This window comes from Cyprinus carpio, chromosome B18 (assembly GCF_018340385.1).
Source record: "Cyprinus carpio isolate SPL01 chromosome B18, ASM1834038v1, whole genome shotgun sequence".
NCBI lineage: Eukaryota > Metazoa > Chordata > Actinopteri > Cypriniformes > Cyprinidae > Cyprinus > Cyprinus carpio.
The window spans coordinates 22845192-22862572 of record NC_056614.1 but is presented as its reverse complement, the minus strand read 5'-3'; positions in this window follow the sequence as shown (position 1 = coordinate 22862572).

Below are 17381 nucleotides of genomic sequence, written 5' to 3'. Positions count from 1 at the left end.
ACCCTTTTGTCTTTCCCCAGTGTAACGTATTACCAAGTGGCAAAAAAAAAAAAAAAAAAAAAAAAAAAACACGAGAGTAAGCGTTTGATTTTATGCATTGGGAGACAGAGTTATCATTAATAATAATAATTATAATAATAATAACAGTAATAATTTGCATTGCATTCGAATCATATAAATTGCTTCCCTGTGTGGATAAAATAAAATAAAATAAAATAAAATAAAATAAAATAAAATAAAATAAAATAAAATAAAATAAAATAAAATATGCAGTTTGGCTAAACTAAACTAAAAAACTACACTGCATTCAAATCATAATTCAAATGATCAATAAAATAAATGCCTCCCCATGTGGATAAAAATAAAATAAAATAAATTAATAAATTATGTATTTTGTTTGGATTAAATTAAATAAAAATATACTGTGTTTTAATATTATAATTAATGATCAATAAAATAAATGCCTCCCCATGTGGATAAAAATAAAATAAAATAAAATAAAATAAAATAAAATAAAATAATAAAATAAAATAAAATAAAATAAAATAAAATAAAATAAAATAAAATAAAATAAAATAAAATAAAATAAAATAAAATTAAATTAAATATGCAGTTTGGCTAAACTAAACTAAAAAACTACACTGCATACAAATCATAATTGAAATGATCAATAAAATAAATGCCTCCCCATGTAGATAAAAAAATAAAATAAAATAAAAGCACCAAGAAATTGCTCAGAATAAGACCAAGAACATGTATTTAAATTAAATAGATTCCATTTGTATTTCATATTAAGTGTGAAGATGTGGGTGAAAGCAGAGCTTTCCATAAAAAAAGTAATTGCCGGCTGTTTCTAGACGTTGCTGTGCCTATAATGCAGCTATGGGCCGTCCTGGGTAATTACCGGAGCTCAGATAGGTTATCCTCAAACAGCTTTGACCTAGAGCCAGCAGCATTGCATTCAAATCATAATTCAAATGATCAGTAAAAATTGTCTACCCATGTGGATTCCATGCCAGCCATCTATCTTTAGTTTAACAGCTTAGAAAGAGAGAAGAGAATCACAATATGTCTTGGTGTTTAACAGACGGGCCTAGCAAAAATCAACCAGAGTGCAGTGACTGCATCAAGCACAGCTAAATAAATAATTCACAGCCAAAAGAAGCCCCTTCTCCACACTGTCCCATCACTCTCTCTCTCACCTACAACTTCTGTGTGTCTGTCTTTCCCTCCAAAGAGAACATCAGAAACTCACTGTCACACTGTGATCTACAAAGCTGTCAAGCACTTTCCACAGTCCACTAACCACAACTGAGGCTCTCCGTCAATGTAAACAGGTGCAAAAGCAACTTTTTCTACATCTGCCAATGGACAGTACTTGCCTGATATCCTGTTCCCAATCTATACACACATATAGACAGACAGATGCAACAGGGGTAGACAGGAAAATCAGATGCAAGTTAAAAACAGTATTTCATTACAATACCATTTTGCAATGTAATTTGCAATTTTGCAATGCTGGGGAAAACACGTTGGCATATGCCAGCATCACACCATAGAGGGTTTATAAGTTCCACCTCATTCGCTAGAGGGAATAAACGAGGCAATCAGACACTCACATCACAAAGAGTTATCTTGACTTAACAGGATATTATAGTAGCCTGTACAAACAGCTTTCAACTGTATGGTGGTTAAACAACAGCAGAGTCAGATCATTTCATTACTCTTTAGATCCTTTCCATTGCCGCCCACTTCACAGACAGGATGATCCACAAGGGCATGTTCATAGACAATCGCTGTTGGTATTTCCTGTTAGGATTTGTGAAATGCAAGAGGGAGAAAAAGGAAATTTGCTCTTCTCTTTTTGACAGAGTTATAGTGTTTCTCAGCTTAACATATCACTTGTTCCTCTAGAGGGGTCATGAAGAGCTATACCACGAGTTTTCAAAACAAAACAAAACAAAACAAAACAAAAAACAAAAGCAAAACAACATTCAAGTTGCATTGCATTCAAATCATAATTCAAATGATCAACAAAATTGCTTTCCCAATGTGGATAATAAAAAATGTACTGTTAATGCATGAATTCAGAATTATAATAATTGCAAATTTTTGTGCTTATTAACATTAAACACTATGAAAAATAATTTTCATTAATTTAAATATCCATCTATCCATCCCGAGATGAAAACCTTAGACATCAAGTCATATATTACTTTTTAATATATTTATGTAATAATAATAACAACAACAACAACGATTTTGAATACTTTATTAAATGAGAAAAAATGCTCTCTGACCTCATAATAAATAAATAGATTTTTGCATACTCTTTTAAATGTGAAAATAGTTGCTCTCTGACCTCTTTACTGTCACTGGCCACACAATGTTAATAAGCAATCAGTAGTACAATTAGATAACTGACCCTGGGCTATTAAACCCACCAGCTGCCATGTCATTTGACCTCCAAGTCTTAATAAAACCTCCAAGACAGACAGAGAAGCATACAGAGAATATGATACATAAAATGAGTGACTGGATACCAGACAGAGCCAGAAAATGGCAAAGGAACACAATAGAGAAGATGGAAATAATGGGCCGAGCAGAGGACGGCACTTTATCCATTCATAATATTCCAGTCTGTTTGTGGGAAAGGGAAGTCAGAGATGAAGGAATGACAGAACACACACACAAGATCACTATAGCCGTCTAGCACATTGTCAAACACACAAATATACACACTTGCACAAATATTCATCATCCATTGCATGACTGTGGAGGAAATGAAAGTTTCTTCTCTACGCTTTCCTGTACAGGGAACCATCAAAACGAGACACTAACATGGGACATGCTGACAGGGCCTGCGTTCAATGTGCAGGCGAGTAAGAAAGCTATAGGAATGTATACAGAGCACACAATAATGATATTTCATTGCTTGTTTTTACCAGACTCAACCCAACAGCTTTATCACTTCTTACCCTGATCCTGGAGCTGTGATTAAATTGAGCAATTCAACTTGACCTTCACCCGATTCTACTGTTGTGGACAATCATCCTGATCGAGTTCAAGAAAGCCTTCTAACAAGGCAAAAGCTATTTTTCTAGCGATTTTTCTAGATACACTAAAGGTTTGGGGTCAGTCATTTGTTTTTAAAGTAATAATACTTTTATTCAGCAAGGACAAAGTGATCAAAAGTGACTGTAGAGACTTGTGTTGTTGCAAAAAAAATAAAAATAAATTCAAATAAATGCTGTTTTTAAATAATTAAAATTTTAAGGATCACGTGACACTGAAGACTTTCAGCTTTGCATCACAGGAATACATTACATTTTAAAATATATTCAAATAGAAAACAGCTATTTCAGATTGTAATATTTGACAATATTACAGATTTTACTGTAGTTTTAACTAGTTAAATGCTTCCTTGGTAAGCATTAGAGAGTTCTTAAAATAAATAAATAAACTTGACCCCAAACTTTTGAACTGTAGTGTACATCTGAAGAAATATTTATGGATTATATATATTCCATAAATTTCATAGAAATATATTAAACAATAATAATAATAATAATAATAATAATAATAATAATAATAATAATAAAAATTAACAGACAGGGTCTTTCAAAAAGGGCTCACAAATTTAAAGTCACTAAGACTTTTCCCATTTTTTCCCGTTTTCAATCTGCTTTAGAGATACAATTAAATTTCTTTTGATTTGAGTGCAGGTAAAAGCATACAGAAATTCTATAAAATCAAAATGATTTTACTAGGGGAAAAAATGGTTTTCTTTATAAATCACTAAAATATCAATAATTTTCCTCGTACGGTAAAAGCGTTTTATTTATGTTTTAGTATCCAAATGTTAATGTAAAGAATAGAAAGAAAAAAAGCTTTTAGATATATCAGTCTATATATGTGATGTACATCAGTTATGCTCATCTTTAGTATTTCCTTTGAAGTCATCTTGAGTAAAACAGCTCCATACTTAAAGCACAAAGACCTGAAGTGGAAGCAATGCAACACGTTTTACACAATACAGATGTTTGATGTGCATAACCTCTATTTAAGGAGGTACAGTTGTGTTCTCTTCACAAAGAAAACTGGACCTCTTCTCATGTGGAGGATTTCTACTGTTTGATGTACTGATACAAGTATCATTCCAACCACCGATTCAGACCACCAGTGTAAAAATCAGGATTCAACTACCCTTAAATCTAGTGAACTGATGTGCAACACTGCATCAAATAAATCCTTAATACTGATATGATATGTGGTGTTATTTCATGAAGAACTTCAGTCTAAACTGATACCCTTGAGAGAGAAACTTAGTTTGCTGTTAGCGGTGAAATTGAGCTTCGATCTGACTGCTCAACACATTAAGGTGTAATTGATGGTCCTGACGGGGGTTCTGCAGTTATCTAATGCAACAATTCTGTTCTGAATATATCGTTTTCGGCAGGACTGAGCTCAGTGCATAGAAAATAACATTACAGAGGAGTTTGGGTGTCTTCACTTGTTTCTGCAAAATGAAGAGACAGCAGAATAGTGCAGTGAGGGAGGAAGAGGACAAGAGTGAGATGATGATGGAAAAGATCAGTAGATTGTGAGCTTTCTGAAATAATCAGATCTACTACGGAGCCATTATTGGCTTAGGCTGCACCATTTCTAAAGGTAAGAGCAATTTTCTTCATGTTTTCTCTGTGACTTGCATTCTCATCACATCTGCAACACCTGTGTCTGTTATTCTGCATTTTATTCTATTCCCTGCTGAAATAAACTCATTAAACAGGATTGTTTGTGTTAAACAGACACAAACCAAGGTTCAACAGTAAGAATTGTATTTATTTACTTTTTCTGCTGGCTCAGTCGACCAGTGGCCTGTAGCATGAGCCTAGTTTCAGTTTTTATCCAAGTGCAAACTCTGAGTTCTTTGGGCTGAAGAAGATGGGTTGGTTTTGAGCGGGTTTCGTCACCATGATAACTTATGCTGTACGGCTACCCTGCTCGGAGCAGGTTTTATTCTGGGTTAGAGATTGCAAACCCTCCAGATTTAATCACAAACTCTGGTTCAAACTCTCTAAGTTGTTAGAGAATGTTTATATCGAGCTTTGTGAGCCCGCTGATCCTGATCTAAACCATGCTGGCTTTATCGGGTTTTGTCAACTCAAAACTTAAGGCCTCGATATACTTCAAATGAAGGTTGTTTTCATTCTTCGTTTGGGGGCAAAAAGAAGTTTGAAAAGGCTGAGTGACGGTATACTGTTTCTGAACTTTCCAACACCCCCACGCTGCTGGAGGCGGGGTGTAGATTAATGTAAACATGTGTCGCGATGCTCGCGCGTATCCTCTTAACAAAACAACAATGAAATGAAGAAGTGTAGGTGTGAGTCTAGGTGTGAGACGGGCCCCAGTGGTCAGAATATTATAGACAAAAGAATAATGATTAGCAGCAGTTCAGAGCCAAGTATCATGTTTGCAATACAAAAGAACCATCATCAGTCCTTTATGGGAAGTGTGAATGTCTCATATCCTGTAAAACTTTAGCATGATGTGGAAAAAAATATTGGAGTCAGTTTGTTACTTTATTTTATTAGTGTTCATTTATTTTATTAAACTGGATAAATTGTTACACCTTTTTATATTTTATGAGGTGTCATGATTTACTTTTTATAAAAACAAATGTTTATTATTGTATGTTCGTTTTGCATTTCACTTATTGTATACCCTTTAAATTTGCTTACTGAAAGAACAACAACAGCAGCAGCAGCAGCAGCAGTTTGGTGTAACATTTATTTGAAACACATGTACTTGGTACTTGCTACCTCATAGCTTTACTCTTTCCTTTCATTCTTTTCATGGCTTTGTAAAACTTGTCTCGGATGTTTCTCTATATCACTTTTTGCATAACTTCGGGTCCTCAACACCAAGCTTTGTTGCAATTTCTTTCTAGGAATTAAATGCTTTCTCTGAATCTTTAAAGTCTCTCTGCAAGCGATCGTACAGGTGTGGATATATTTGTGACAGCTCAGCTATTCAACACTCCAGTGTATTCAGGAGATGTTTTTCTATGCTCGGACCTCCGTAGAATGAGAAACAAACTGGGGGGGGGGATTGCACGTCAAAGAAGGTGGAGTTTCAGAACACACCCACCGACTGCGTAACTGCCACGGACCAATAAAAGCTCAAAGGTGTTTAGGAGCCAAAATGAACTCCCCCAGAAAGTTTGCTTTAGTCAGCTGTTTCGAACTGCCGAAACGAACTCAAATGAACTTCGTTTCGGCCTGATTTTGTTCAAAATGATGTCATATCAGTTCGTTCTTCGATTTCATTTGAAGTATATCGGGGCCTTTTCTCTGCAACTCTTAGTTTGTTCATCTGGCTTCGTGCTACAGGGTTAGGGTTAGGGTTAGGGTTAGGGTTAGGTTTAAGGTTAGGGTAAGGGTAAGGGTAAGGGTAGCTTAACGTAACGTAACGTAACGTAACGTAAAGGAAAGCAACGAAAAGGAACGGAACGAAAAAAGAAAAGAAAAGAAAAGAAAAGGCAGAACTCAGTGCAGTGTGTAAGATCCAGAGAGGATTTCATGAGCACTGATCAGTGAGGCAAAGCACCTCGGTTCAGAGTTTGAGCAGAGATGAAGGATCTTTTTCGGTACAGACTGTACTAGTGACTAGTGTCAAGCTTCTGATAATAAATCATACAACAGCTGATGACTTTGGGATATTAGTGTCATAAAAGACCAGTTTATAACGACTGTAATCCTGGATCCCAACCAAAGTCTACAATACCTGGAAAAATGCATCAGTAGCCATTCATCTTGGTTGCTGCAGAGCCTCCCAAAAGTATTTCACATAAAATGATGCTTTCTAAAGCCATGATGGTAAATGTTACAGTACATCGAACTAACCAGCAAAATTTTGACTTCTTAAACTCAACAATGTCAAATAACCAATCTCTTACTTGCAATCACCTTACTAGCTTTACATTTAAAGACAAGCACCAACATAGGTTAACTATTACTTTAAATACGACCCATCAGGTGTTGAGGCTGCGATGTGGAGGTGAACGGCAGTGAACAATGGTCCACAGGTATTATCTGAGGATCAGGAATCATAAAGCACTGATATTTCATTCTGCACAGGGAGTATTTGGTACATCCTTTATAGAGTAGCACAGAGCAAGTTCCTCAGATTGTCCCATAATCTTGGGACAATCCTGGGTTTAACTGCAGAATCCTCCACGGTCATAGACTCAAGGTGTTGAATCGGATTCAGTCTTAGAGTGCCACCTGCAAACTTTTACACACATACACCAAGAATGAGCACAGTTCTGTAATCAGAGTGAACACCATCCTCTGAAATCCGTCCCAGCAGAAGCCTCTATAGTTATCGACCCACACAGCAGACGTATGATTGAGCCAGAGTATCTGAACACATGCTCCTCAGTGTATGCTGTCTCCTAGACGTTTCATACTGTTTCCCAGTCATAAAACTCCAATGGAAAGATTGATTTTGATTGACTTTATCGTTTATTGTCAGACAGTTAAAGCTCTAGTCTTCTGAGATCTGTTTTTCTACACTGGTTAGAGTAAGACGTGTCAGTGGAGAAGCTAAATGATCGTTAAATAAATAAATGATAATTTTAACTATTTTATTAAGTATAATAATTAAATGTATTATATTTAATAAAACTAAAAATATAAATTAATAAAATGTGAGGTAATATATGTGTGGTGTAAATTGCAGTCGAAGCTTATTATGACAAATGCAGCAATTATTACAAATATATTACAAATTAAACACAGTAATTACTTTATAGTTTAATTTAATACACTTTTATACTTTGAAATTAATTTTAAATATTCAAATTTTTTGAGTGTAGCTGAATATTTTGCTGGCTATTTTCCGTTGACTCCAACTGCAGCAAATACTACAAATATTATTAATTTTACACACACAGTATTTTTTTTTTAATTTAATAAACTTTTATACTTAAATATCAATATTAAATATTCAAAAAACTTGAATGCAGTTTAATATTTCCATGGCTAGTTCAGTTTTTTTTTCAACACACACACACACACACACACACACACACACACACACACACACACACAAAGCTCAGCTTAGTCATGCAAAGCTTTCAATCCAAATGCAGCAATTACAAATATTATTACACATACAGTAATTTATACGTTAATATACTGATGAATAAATAAATACATTTATCCATTTAAACAAAGTTTTAGTTTTATTAAATATAATAATTACATTTATTGTATAAAAAAAATATATATAAATTCATAAAATGTGGGTTAATGCATGGGTGGGGTAAATTGTCATAGTAAGCTCAACTTAGTCATAGTACACTTCGACTGCAAATGCAGCAATTATTACAAATATTATTAATATTACACATACAGTAATTGTATAGTTTCTTCTCATTTATGTTCATATGCTTTTACCTTTATCTCATGTACTTACCTATAGAGCAATTTAAGTAAAAGTGGCACATCTTACCCTGACTCCCACTCTGTGAAATCATGTCATAAATAAGGATTCTTTTTCCTCCTCGGTCAAATAGAAAAACTGAAAAATATAAATAAATGAGCCACCTATTTCAACATATCCCAGTCTCATTTCGATGTTAATTTCATTTATTTGTTCTTTTTTTTTTCCCATTGCACAGTGTGAAATAGACGAGTTCAGTGTGGCAACGACTCTATCAGTCTTATTAGTCACAGCTGAAGCTATTTCAGTTATAGCGAGACCACCTAGAGCGCACAACCCAAGGCTGACTACCAACCAAAAGCAGCCCAGTATTATTTCAAACATAGTTCTCTCTTTCCTCTCATTCTAGCGTCACATGCTGTGCACAAATCAACCCATCTCAATCACGCTCAACCATTTTCTCACTACAAATGACTGTGTGTGCATATTATTCAGGCTAATCAGTTGGCATATGAATAAACTGACGTCAACGGAAAGAAATATGGCCACCGTCTTTTTGTTCTCATTTTGATCCTTCACATTCAATGAATTAACAAAAGACTAATACATTATTCTCCAACGAAAAAGAAAAAGAGAGCGAGAGCGAGATCTTCGAAAATTGGTCTACAGTACAAAAGAGGAGAAAAAATAAACTATTCTAAAACACATTGCACTCAGTAACCGTGAAGACTGATATTTTTTGCAGAAAACGCCAATATATCTAGTCACTAGCAGAGATTACACAACAAATAATTATTATCTGACACTTTGACATACTGGGTGTACATTTTTATGCCATGCTCTATTTTTATTCATCAGTTAAATAGCTCTTTTAGTCTCACTATTCTTCTCAAACACTCACAAAAAAGTACAAAGCTGTCATTGGACCAGTTAACTGAGATACAAAAGCTAAAAGATACATCTTTGTATCTTATTAACCCCAAATGGTACATATTAGTACTTTAAAATATTAGTACCCAAACTCCAGTACCTTTTGAAAAGGCTTTAGTTTGTGTGTGTGTGTGTGTGTGTGTGTGTGTGTGTGTGTGTGTGTGTGTGTGTGTGTGTGTGTGTGTGTGTGTGTATGAGAGAGAGTGAACAATGTAAAAATACAACAGATTAACAAGTATTAGCATTATTTTTTAATACCAACTTAATTTCTTCCACTTCAAAATCATCACACTATCTACCGATCACCATCATTGAGTGTGAAGTCACACGTACTGACCGATGACTATGTCTTGCGTTCATTTTTGGGCACATTATGGCAGCAGATCTTCAGATTTTGGTCTGCAAGGAAACTTTGTATGAGGTCAGATTAATCATTTATGATGATTAATCTGATCTAATAATTTACACATTTGCTTTAGAGAGACAAGACTGTATTACAGCAGCGTGACACCTCATGAGAATTAATTTGACGTTTGTGTGCGTGGTACATCAGAAAGAAAGAGAGGAAAGTTTCCTGACTCATCAGTTCTGAGAACACCTGCAAATATATTATTCAAAGAATGAGCATATCAGTCCAGGTAGAGTACTACAACATTAATGTGATCAAAGTTTCATGCGCATTTAGTATTACCAAATACTAAAACGCTTACACACTTTATAGTACCAAAAATCTGAGACTTGTTGGCCTAAGAGTACACTTAATTCAAAACACTAAAGGTAAAATTGGATCAGAATACATGAAGAATTTCTTTATTTCTGAGAATTTCTGAAATGTGCAAATATGCAAATAAGTCGGATTAAATTCTTGTTTTATTTTGTTGGATACCAACAAATTTGGATATCTGTTTTTATAAGTCCATCAATCTAAAAATACTGTCAATAGCAAGTTTTTAAGAATGAAATGTGAAATACATATTAGGTGATTAAAATATGAACCAACCTCTCTGCAAAAACCTTCAAGATATGCAGCAGATAGGAATAAAACTATACATTTTGGTGTATAAAGTGCTACTGAAAAGGAGATTTCTGACTGAGGAAAAAAAAAGAACTAATTTTGAGAAAGCAGCCTTTAAAGATATGTATCGTAATTGGATTCTACAGATGCAAATAGATAAAGTGTAATAATAAAAATTTTTAAAAAGTATGTGTCTTTAGAATGTTTTCTTTCCACTAGTCTGAAAGAAGTCAGGTTATGGAGGCAAATAGTCCAACATTTTAAAATGGTCTCACTTGCTTTTAAAAAGTCTGAATATCATTGCATTACATAATACAACGTTAAACCATGTGGCATCTGCAAACAAATGATGCTAGACTCTTTTCTCAGAACTACTTTACTTTTCTGAGTCATGTTTGCAAGACTTTTACCCATCTGGTTAACCATCTGGCACCTTTAAAGCCCTGTTCACACTGACAGCAACTTGCAGCAACAAACCAAGCATAAGTCATTCATTTTCAATGAGAGTCTGTGATTTCCAGAGACAACGCGATACGGCATGTCCAACAGCTTGACGGAGCTGAGAAAATTTTTACTTCATGCAAATGAGCAGCAACATGATGCATCAAGCTCACATAAGCTGAATCTATTGTTACTGTGAGTTATCTGACTGTAATATTTTTCTGTGCTCACATAAAATCACGAACAGTCAGGAATCATCAACATTCAGTCAGTTTGATTTGCACATTGAAATTCCTTTATATTGCATTATGTGCCGCTGTAATTTATAAACAAAGGCTGCATCTGAATACATCCAAGCTATATAGTAGGTGCAAAAAAAAAACAAAAAACAACGGTATTCATGAAACAGTAGACAAAATGAACACAGATGAGCTACAACTGCAGGATTTGTGACGCAAATGACACTGTAAGTCACATGACAATGTAAATATGATGAATATAGCATGTCCGACTAAACACATTTATACTATATACAGAACATACATGATTGTGTAAAAGTCAAAAAGTGCTTATTTATTCAAAAGTAGTACCTCCTCAGACAGGGTGCAATTTTGGACAAAGACAAACACTGATTCCATATGAATTAATTGGGATCAATCTGTTAATAAATATTCAGTGTTTTAATAGTAGCCACAAGACATAAATGTATTATATGCATATTATTTTAAATGTGAAAAAAAAATGCTTAATAAACTTTTCTGTTTGAGGGTCAATTTTACAACACACTTGCCATGGCAATAGAATGCCATAAACATTAAACCACTAAAACAATTGTAAAAGTGATTTCAGCAGCTTTACAGCCCAAATAACATCACAGTTCTAAAAGAGGAGTTAAATATGTGGTTTCATAAAGTTTTAAGCTTCACATTTAAGCTTTCAAATCTGCCAAAATTTGCCCTCATTCACTTCCACTGTAACCTTGATTTTAGCTTAAAAAAGGATTCAAAATTATTCCATAAATGCTGTCAATTGAGCTTAACTAAACCTACAATATTTCTTTAAGAGCACAAATGCCACCGCAGAAGTTAAATAGCAGAAGAAACGTGTCTGTCACATACATTATGTCTAGCAGGGATGAAATTGATTAATGATGATTACCTGGATTACTGACAGAATGACAGACAATCTGACTGTGTTACTGAAAGACTGACTGATTGTTTAACCAACCAACTTAGAGAGAAGGTCAAGTGGGTTCTTAGGACCTAAGAAAGCTATTGCTCAAGCTTTATATATAAATCACCTCCTCGCTTTGGATTGCCTCAACAAATACTATCTACATGCCCTACTCATCACCTCCTGCTAGATGTAATTTGGAAAGTACAATGCATATAAATGACACACAATATAATTAGGGCAAAATATCAAGGAGTATCACACTAATGAAATAAAGGAATTAGAATTGTTATGCTCATGAATACACTCTGCATGAGGCTGATTGAAAGCACTTCATTATCCATTTCCATTAGCGGCCTGATTGTGTTTCCATGCATCAATCTGATTGTCGCAGTAAGACTAAGGCCAGTCTGTAGGTGTGTGTGTTTGTCTTGGAAGTCAGTTATGAGCTGATTACTGGGAAAGCTTCAGTTCATTTGCTGTGAAGTGTCAGTCTGACCTGTAAAGTCCAGGTTTAAAGTCTGCATGAAATCAAAATTGACTTTATTTACTTTATTAGCGCACATTGCTAGTCTTGATGTAAACAATTAATCAAGTTAATGCAAGTTAATCCGCTGAAAAAAATTGTCTTGGTAATCTTTAATCAAAATCTGAACATTTACTTTCGTTCTGGAATGGCATTCCTTTTCTGATGATGTCAGTTTCACGGCTTGGGCAGAATATCCTTAAACACACCCCTCCAACCGTTAGGTTGCTATGAGTGAGAGATGAGAGGAGGAGCGCAAAAATAAAACCACACCCTCTACTCAATATTCAGTTTCAGCTGGAAATATGTCACTTCACTGAAATAAAGTCGGCAGCAACTTCCGGTTCACGCGGACTTTAATCTTACTTACAACAAACACAGCCAAAGAAAAAGAGAGATTCGCTCAAAACATAAAAGGTAACTCCCTATGTAGACATCAATGCAGCATCAGAACCCTAATGTGACTGACTTAGAACACTCTTCATAGGCAGCTACAACTTACAAGACGTGCACTGGAGAGTGGACCAAACAAATAAGGACTTGTTTGATAGTTGATTTTGTTTAAAAATCTGACTTCAGAAGTGGACATTTGACCGAGACTGCCTTGCTCTCAGTTGTTGAAGCCCTAAGACTGGCAAGAGCAGCTTCCAAATCTTTTATACTTATCTTGCTGGATCTATCCGATGCTTTTGATACGGTGAACCACCAGATTTTCCTGTCAACCCTACTGGAAAATGGCATCTCAGGAACCGCACACCAGTGGTTTGAGTCCTACCTCTCAGACAGGTCCTTCAAGGTATCTTGGAGAGGTGAGGTTTCCAAGTCACAACAACTAGCTACTGGGGTGCCTCAGTGCTCAGTTCTTGAACCACTTCTCTTCTCTGTCTAAATGGCATCATTAGGTTCTGTCATTCAGAAACATGGCTTTTCATACCAATAATATGCTGATGACACTCAAGTCTATCTCTCATTCCATCCTGATGATCCGACGATAGCTGCTCGCATCTCAGCATGTCTAACAGACATTTCTTATTGGATGACGGACCATCACCTTCAACTCAACCTGGCTAAGACAGAACTGCTTTTGGTTTCAACAAATCCAACACTTTATCAAAATTTCACCATCCAGTTAGGCTCATCAACCATAACTCCTTCAAAAATGGCTAGAAACCTTGGAGTTGTGATTGATGATAAGCTGAATATCTCAAACCACATTCCTAAAACTGCCCAGTCCTGCAGATTTGCTTTATACAACATTAGGAAGATCAGGCCCTTTCTTTTGAACATGCAACACAACTCCTTGTTCAAGCTGTTCTGCAAGTGAACGTCGCTTGATTGTGCCATCTCAAAGAGGCACAAAATCACTTTCACAGACTTTTTCATTAACTGTTCCCTCCTGGTGGAATGACCTGCCCAACTCAATCTGAGCAGCTGAGACCTTAGCCATCTTCAAGAAATGACGAACATCTGTTCCATCTTTATTTGACCCTTATTTTAATTCTGCTTTATCTTCTTTTTTATTAAAAAAAAATACTAACATTAGCTTTCTATTTATATATATATATATATATTTATATATATATATATATATATATATATATATATATATATATATATATATATATATATATATTATATATATATATAAAATATATATACACACACACCCACACACACACACAGATAAGGATAACGGATCATTTCATTGCAGAAAATTACTACCTTTTACTACAGTGCATTTCACATGCACATGAAACTGGAATAATTCATTAATTAAACAAACCTAAGCTGTTTTTTTTTTTCAATGAGCACATCACAATGCATTCTAGGATTGCAATGCTGTCTAGATATGCAGCTCAGTAAGTTTTGGTACTTGCAGACCAAAGAGTTACAGAGTTAGAGAGAGAGTGAGAAAGAAAACGGACATAACAAAAACAATTAAACTGAACAAAAATTCTGAGTAATTCAAGCGTACAACCGCACTGGAGACATCAAAGTGATGCATCGCAGAACTGATACAATATGGATGATAAAAAAGTACAAAGACTTGTTTTACTTTAAGCATTAAGGAGAAATAGGGCAGTTTCATGTGCTACTCACCAGTACAAAACCCAAGCAAACAGCAGACAGGCCTGCTGCTCTCGTCACCATAGAGATCCAAGTGTATGTGTAAGAGTAGAGAGAGAGAGCTTAGCCATAAAAGAGCCCTTAAACTCCACTCACCTTTAAGACTACTTGCTCTCTCTCCAACCCTTTATCTCTGACCTACAACCAAATCGGGAGGGGGACTGGGTTGGGTGGAGACAGGAGGTTCCTATAGTTTGATATGTTACCATGGAAACAGAGGAAGAACCAAACACAGAGTAACGAGAAGAGAAAAAAGGAATAAAAAGAAAAAAAATCTCAGATCTCTAAGGGGGAGATTGTCAGACTGTGCACAGACTCTACACACACCAACATGTAAGGATTGCATGCTCAGATTCACAGGAATACATATGGTCATTCTGAGTTAATGAATAACGGATGCTTTTCCCTGGTGTAGTCTGGGTTGAGATGAGTAAAAGGCAGGCATTTAACAACATTTCATTGCAACAGTCTAGAACTTAGCATTGTACTTGTCATTATACTTTGCTTCTTGTTTGATACAAAACTAAGCATTTCAGCCACGCCAAGATGGATGGATAGATAGACTGATTGATTGATTGATTGATTGAAAGAATGACAGAACAACTCAAAGAAAGATGAATGAATGGATAGAACAACAGAACAACACATGGATGGATAGAAGACAGGTGGATGGATAGACAGACCAATACATGGATAAATGGATGGACGGACGGAACTTTACATAGAAAGATGAATGGATGGATGGAACAACAGAACAACACATGGATGGATAGAAGACAGGTGAATGGATAGACAGACCAATACATGGATAAATGGATGGATGGATGGATGGATGGATGGATGGATGGACGGAACTTTACATAGAAAGATGAATGGATGGATGGATGGATGGATGGATAGAAAAATACACAAAAAGTTGGATGATGGATGGACAGAAGAATACACAGAATGATCAATGATGGACAGAACAACACATAGAAAGATGGATGGATGGACAGACAAACCAATATATAGAAAGATGATGGATGGATGGATGGATGGATGGATGGATGGATGGACGGACAGACAAACCAATACATAGAAAGGGGGGTGGATGGATGGATGGATGGATGGATGGATGGACAGAACAATAATAGAAAGATGGATGGATGGATGGATGGACGGACAGAACAATACATAGAAAGATGGATGGATGGATGGATGGATGGACAGAACTATACATAGAAAGATGAGTGGATCGACAGATAGATGGACAGAAATATACAAAAAGATGGATGATGGATGGACAGAAGAATACACAGAAGGATCAATGATGGACAGAATAACATAGAAAGATGGATGATGGATGGATGGATGGATGGATAGACAGACAAACCAATACATAGAAAGGTGGGTGATGGATGGATGGATGATGGATGGACAGAACAATACATAGAAAGATGGATGGATGGATGGATAGAACAATACACAGAAAGATGGATGGATGGATGGACAGAACAATACACAGAAAGATGATGGATGGATCGATGGACAGAACAATACATAGAAAGATGGATGGATGGATGGACAGAACTATACATAGAAAGATGGATGATGGATGGACAGAAGAATACATAGAATGATGGATGGATGGATGGATGGATGGATGGATGGATGGATAGACAGACAAACCAATACATAGAAAGGTGGGTGGATGGATGGATGGACAGAACAATACATAGATGGATGGATGGATGGAAAGAACAATACACAGAAAGATGGATGGATGGATGGGTGGAAAGAACAATACACAGAAAGATGGGTGATGGATGGGTGGAAAGAACAATATACAGAAAGATGGGTGGATGGAAAGAACAATACACAGAAAAATGGGTGGATGGATGGATGTAAGGATTCCTCGATTGCTTTTAGAAACTTTTCTAAAGACAGTTTCCTATTATGCATTCATGCAAATAATTAAATCATACATTCTTTCATACACATATGCATTCTTTCCCTCAGCACTCTGCCTTCAGTCATGTTTTCACACAAAACGAAAATACTCTGCATGTTGCATCTGCGTGAGACTCTTATAATAATAACTTTGATTAAATCTGAGCAGTATTTACTGTGAGTTTTTCAAATCGTGATAATCAAATACGGGTTTAATGTTAATTAAAATATGAATCAGGATAATTGAAATAACCTCACGGCCGATATGTTAAGTATGTTTTGGTGAGCTACCTCCAATCAGGCCACGAGCTACTGGTAGTTCGCGAGTGACATGTTGGAGAACCCTGCTCTAAATATTGAGGCAGTCATTGCGGATCCTGCATGAGCTGCTCAGACATGCATGAAAGAGTGTTTAAACAAGAGAATGACAAACCGCACTCACAAGGTGCTCTTGATTGCTTGCTGCATATTTGGTGAGAATACTTTAAGCCTAAAATCATGCATAAATTTGTAAGTTTTTACGCTTGATGAACATAATGCATACGAGATTAGATCTCAGAGCAATGTTAATGCGGTATTTGTGTAAAAATGCTAACTATCTTAATGTACTGTTTTCAGCACACCCCACTTATTTCAATAAGAATAAAGAACAGTTCAAGGTTGCAAAGTTACAGATAAAAAAGAAACAGCACATTTACTTCATTACAGGATTTCGCAAGACATTAACTATTTAAAAGGATGTTTTTCCCACTGTTTCTCATACTGGATAAAAACATATGATAAATGCCT